Consider the following 6,185-nt stretch of genomic DNA (forward strand, 5'->3'; position numbering starts at 1 on the left):
GTTTATTACTTTTCATATCGTTCCGACCACTGGTTGGTGCGGAGGGCCAACTTGAAGGGTCAGCGAACATCTGAATGTTCTGTACTAGATCGTCGTTAAGTATCTCGACTGTGGAGTGATCATAAGTGCTGTAACACTGACACATGAGCGACAGTCTTTACGTCGAGCAGGAGGAACACTGAGCCGTTTGCGTTTAAAAATACCACCATGCAGGATGGTATTTCAGATACAGAGTAATCAATCTAGGTTGATCTGACATCGTTTTTTTCTGACATCTTGTATAACATTTGATATTGTAACATATCTGTTACAATAGATGTGCACCAGACCTGAGTGACGTTGAAACCAACACAGAGGTCTAGAATGCCTCCACAAATGTGTGGGTTCAAGGTCGCCCACAATCTGCACATCTTCGTAACTATTTAGTAGCGACAGCAGTTGATTCCCATTCCCGTTTCTGAAGCGAGAGCCGCCAATGTCCTTGTGTCTAGCATTGTCGTCACCAAGAATGATTGTGGGCTCTGCTTGAGCGCAGGCCGGAAGATCAATATAATTTAACTCTCCTGCTGGAGCATATTGATTAAATATATTGAGGATAAAGTTGCCCACAAGTACTCTCTACATAATATTCTTGCCCACAGTTTGCTTTTCTCGAAGAAGTTAATGGGGTAGGGATTGTTTGATTTATAGAATGAAAGAGTTACTGGATCTGAGGGAGTAAGCAACAAATTAGAGCAATTTTGAGGGCGAGGTTCTTGCAGGAACTCTGCACTCCTTGAGACTTACAATATTGGTTTGTTCAGTTGTTACTTTATGATGTAAATTACAGAACTTTTTGACGGGTGCAATGTTCCAGCTAAGGATGGATAACTCATTTGTACATTTCATGTAAGCATTATATAGATTTATATTATTAGTCCACTTAATATATATTATCACTAGATACAACTCCAGGAACATTTCTTAGCATATTACCAATGTCCCATTTGCCTCTAATTGTTTAGTACACTTTTTTTTTAGATATATACAAGAGTTGTTACATTCTTGTACAGCCACTAGTACCGTAGTGTTTCGGGCAGGTACCTGGAATACAACCCCCCCCCCCCCCCCGCTGCGAAGAATTGTTTTTACAACCAAGTACCCATTTTACTGTTGAGTTAAACAGAGGCTACAGTTAAGGATTTGCGCCTAGTAAATCCTCCCCGGCCAGGATACGAACCCATGACAAAGCGCTCGCGGAACGCCAGGAGAGTGTCTTACCACTACACCACAGACTGGGACTGTTTGCCTTTTCATCTATAGAGTTGATCCAATATCTTAGCACAGCTTTGGCAGTTAACCATCGTGGAAGGGCTCCTCTACACAAGCATTCCAGATCACTGGAAGTTTCACCTGATTGGCAAGGGAGCACATGTTTGGAGGGTTCAGGGGTGGAAGGAGGGGTATCTTTTCGAGTTATCTTGAGATGATTTCGGGGCTTTTAAGTGTCCCTGCGGCCCGATCCTCGACCAGGCCTCCACCCCCAGGGAAGCTGCCTGTGACAGCTGACTAACACTTAGGTACCTATTTTACTGCTAGGTAACAGGGGCATAGGGTGAAAAACTCTGCCCATTGTTTCTCTCCGGCGTCCGGGATCGAACCCGGGACTACAGGATCACAAGTGCAGCGTGCTGTCCGCTCGGCCGACCGGTTCCCGGGGTTGGGGGAAGGAGGGTGGCAGTCTTTGCTTAAAAGTTCCCTCATGCCCGTGAGCAGCTCTGCAATGTTGCTCATGGATTTTCTCTCATATCGGAGCTGCTCTTTAAGCCCCTCCATCTCCTGCTGTGATTGCTGCTGCTGCTGCTGGTGTTCCTGCCACAGTTCACGATGGTCAGCATCGGCTTGATCAGTGGAGCGACCCAGTGGCGAGTTGATATGGAGGCTGAAGTGGCGATCCGTCTCAGCTTGATCCTGTTGCTTATCTCCCAACTTACAGTTGACTGGGGTCCATCTGTGGGAGGTCCCCCCAGAGTAGGCGACAGTCCCAGACCCGGGGAGTGACCACTTTACATCAAAGGCGTGCCCACTACTGGCAGAACCGAGGTGTGGCCATTCTACATCAGGGGCAGGCCCACCACTGGCAGAAGTTACAGCACCTGGTACTTGTGGGAAAGCTGGAGTGATGGCAGGAGTCTTTGGTCTGGCACTGGTCCCCCTTGTGCACTTCGTAATTACCAGGTGTTGAGTTTTGTAGTCAGCTGGAGTGAATATCGCCTCCAGATGGCTTTGAACAGCGAGTGGACCTGGAGGCAGAACTTTGCAACCATTCTTCATGGTGGTGTGGAGGGGAAGGCCTTAGGAGGCAGGTTCCTGGCACTTTACGTGCATTAGGCTGAACAGAAACCTGCAGTCTGGCCCCCTGGTATACGTGGTGGTTGGCAGATGGTAAAGTATTTGATAGCCAGCTGCTACGAACAACGTCCAGATGGCTCAGCACAGGTAGTACAACCAGCAGCAGTACCTGGCAACCGTCCTCCCGGGTGGGTCCGGCCGGGCAGCACTACGGTAAACGCCAATTACATAATCCGGCAAGGCATCATACGCCAATTATATGATTTTTTCTCCCCCCTAATAATGAGGAACCGTTAGCACTAACAACAAACCTGAAGCACCACGTTACCCCGTTCCGGAGACCCAGGAATGTTCACCTCTAACACTTCAGTGTCTGCCGCCTGACCACAATATTTGTCAATTTGCAGAATTGCTGCAGCGTTCAGGGGCTACCAATATCTTGAGCAAGATGCGGATGATGGCCACGTAGCTGCAAGTGCTCAGCCTTCCAAAACTGTCCGACGGTATATTCAGCTTGGTAGGTTATGCCCCGGCACTTTCCACTCACACAAACTTTCCTTCTAACCCCAGCTGCAACATCACCCTCTTGGGTAATTTTTGTGTTTATAATTGATTGGACTGGTGGGATAGTAAAGACTAACAGAAGGGTGGATGGAGAGGGAAGAGGATTGAAATGTACCCAAAAATGTTAGATGAACATTAACCATGTTACACCACAACTAAATGTTCAAATTACTGGCCAGAAGAATGGTTTACCACTCTGAAGTGGTTAATGTAGAGAGTTCTTAGGCTATACCTATTAGAAGGCCACCGCTGCAAGGTATAACATGTTAAACTTAAACTAGTTCCCTTCACCTGTTGTACTTGTGGGAATATACACACACTACATTATCACCAATTGCGATTCAACAGTTTTCCCAAGTAACTTTAATCCCTCCATACCTGCAGTACTGCTGTACGAGACCAATTTCTTGGATCTGGTTGACCATACCTGCAGTGCTGTTGTACGAGACCAATTTCTTGGGTCTGGTTGCCCATACCTGCAGTGCTGTTGTACTGATGCACCCTCGTACATACCTGAAATTTCACATTATATTAAATACCTCAAAATACTAAATTGAACATATCCTCATTTAAAGATGAAGAAATAACTAGACAATCGCTCAGGTCAGACTTTGTTTGATGCAAAAAGCAGGCTTATACCACAGAATGGCATAACCCAACCTCAGACTTGTCTCCTACAGCCCGTTCTCAACGGCCAAGTGGTCGTTAACCCGGCAGCCAAACATGAACGTTCTCAACAACGGCCAAGTGGTCGTTAACCCGGCAGCCAAACAAACGTTCTCAACAACGGCCAAGTGGTCGTTAACCCGGCAGCCAAACAAACGTTCTCAACAACGGCCAAGTGGTCGTTAACCCGGCAGCCAAACAAACGTTCTCAACAACGGCCAAGTGGTCGTTAACCCGGCAGCCAAACAAACGTTCTCAACAACGGCCAAGTGGTCGTTAACCCGGCAGCCAAACAAACGTTCTCAACAACGGCCAAGTGGTCGTTAACCCGGCAGCCAAACAAACGTTCTCAACAACGGCCAAGTGGTCGTTAACCCGGCAGCCAAACAAACGTTCTCAACAACGGCCAAGTGGTCGTTAACCCGGCAGCCAAACAAACGTTCTCAACAACGGCCAAGTGGTCGTTAACCCGGCAGCCAAACATGAACGTTCTCAACAACGGCCAAGTGGTCGTTAACCCGGCAGCCAAACATGGACGTTCTCAACAACGGCCAAGTGGTCGTTAACCCGGCAGCCAAACATGAACGTTCTCAACAACGGCCAAGTGGTCGTTAACCCGGCAGCCAAACATGAACGTGAAGAACGCTTCACATTTAACTTGTCCTCAGTCTATGCTCGTTTGTGCACGGACCCACAACAGTTAATACATTTTAACACACTAATTAAAATAGTTTTTGATATATCACCTATTATATATTATTTATTAGGCGAGAGAGACGAGGGTCTGAATACACTCGTGCGATATAATTTCATTCAACAACTATTCTAGACCTATATACAATATATTCATTAATATTTACTTATATTCGACAAAATATAGTACTTTGTTACACAGGACGTTAATGTTAATTAAGGCGTCTCTGGGGTTGGCTGCACCGTGGACGACACTGACTCAGGATGGCTAGTGTCATTCACACAGGATGGGCGGGAGGAGGGGGGGGGGATTGTGACGCTTGCCTGACTAAAAGTCTTTGGTCAGTATTTCAAAGATTGAAATCTGATCGTTAACAAGAAACACCTTATAACTGCCAGAATTTAACTATAATAATAATTGTGTAAGCTCTTTTACACCAGCTTTGGGTCGAACGGTCAATTTCACTATAAAGTTGACACACAAGCCGCTGTTGTGGAACAGTTAAAAACACGTCTCGACCAATAGACAAAGGTATTTTACTCTATCTTTACAAATGAGTACACCAAAACAAATTGATTTTTTTTAATAAAACTTTAACATCTTGTAACTATGCCTATTTAGACAGTCAGGAAATATAGACTGTTCTACCAAGAAAATACAATGTGATAAAATAACTAATCATCTAGAGTAACTTGCCTGTAAGTCTGGCGCAGGTGACCTCATGCACAGGACTGTCCAGGTGACTAATTTAGTAAAATTTGCAGTCTCCGTGGTGTAGTGGTAAGACACTCGCCTGGCGTTCCGCGAGCGCTATGTCATGGGTTCGTATCCTGGCCGGGGAGGATTTACTGGGCGCAATTCCTTAACTGTAGCCTCTGTTTAACGCAACAGTAAAATGTGTACTTGGATGAAAAAACGATTCTTCGCGGCAGGGGATCGTATTCCAGGGACCATAGGATTAAGGACTTGCCCGAAACGCTACGCGTACTAGTGGCTGTGCAAGAATGTAACAACTCTTGTATATATCTCAAAAAAAAAAAAAAATAAATAAAACCAATGAGGCGGGCGCTGAGCAGCACCTCTCCCCACGCCGGCCCGCGCCACACTGCCCGCCGCGCCTCTTGACTAGCTTGGCCTGATGGGTCAACTACCTGTGACGTCATTCACCTCACCTGACATGAGGCCGCCTCACATACAAATAATTCACAAGTAAAGTCACTTCAACAATATTAATATAGAGTTTATTTCTATTAATGTGAAGTATGAGCAAGTGTGAGTATGTATTAAAAGCACATACTTCACTACTGGACATTAAACCCACTACCACACCCACCTAGTAGCTTGGAGGCTCCATAACGCCTTCTGTAACTGTTATGTTGGGGTCTAGGCCAGGGGCCAGGTACAGCAACCGGTTACGGTGTTCAGCGTCCTGTGTGTGTGTATTTACTGTGTGCCTGCAGGGTCGGGCTCACTATAGCCCGTGCTACATGGACATTCCCTTCCGGGTACCTAAATCTAAAACAACAAACGTTTCGGGTTGAACGCTTAGCTCTTGGACCCCGCCTTTCTAATCGCTGGTTGTGTAATTTACCGACTCCAGCCCTATTTTCCCTCTTTCATACTAAATGTGTTTTTTCTCTTCCTCTTACATCACCAGGAAGCAGCCCGCAGCAGTTGTATAACTCCCAGGTACCTGTTTACTGCTAGATGAAAAGATACATCAGGTGAAAAAAAAACTGCCCATGTCCTATGTCTCGCCCGGGAATCAAACCCGGGCCCTTAGGACAACGACCTCAGAGTGCTATATACTCTGCTGCAAGGACCTGTGCATGCGTGTATGTGTTTGTGCGGACTCGCATTGATGTACTCACCTAGATGTGCCTTCATGGTCAAGCTAGGCTTTTAGTCCCACCTTCTAAACATTCTTAGA

The 6,185-nt window shown here is 46.2% G+C and overlaps 1 long non-coding RNA gene across 1 annotated transcript; it reads right to left on the reverse strand.

Moving 5' to 3' along the window:
- Positions 1–492: 492 nt before the first annotated feature.
- LOC138357284 (uncharacterized) lies at positions 493–5,566 on the reverse strand. Its single transcript, XR_011224912.1, has 2 exons — positions 4,952–5,566; positions 493–3,408 (listed from the first exon to the last, which is right to left on the reverse strand). It is a non-coding gene; the product is annotated as an uncharacterized lncRNA (long non-coding RNA).
- Positions 5,567–6,185: the final 619 nt, after the last annotated feature.

Source organism: Procambarus clarkii, chromosome 77, assembly GCF_040958095.1.
Source record: "Procambarus clarkii isolate CNS0578487 chromosome 77, FALCON_Pclarkii_2.0, whole genome shotgun sequence".
NCBI classification, from domain to species: domain Eukaryota; kingdom Metazoa; phylum Arthropoda; class Malacostraca; order Decapoda; family Cambaridae; genus Procambarus; species Procambarus clarkii.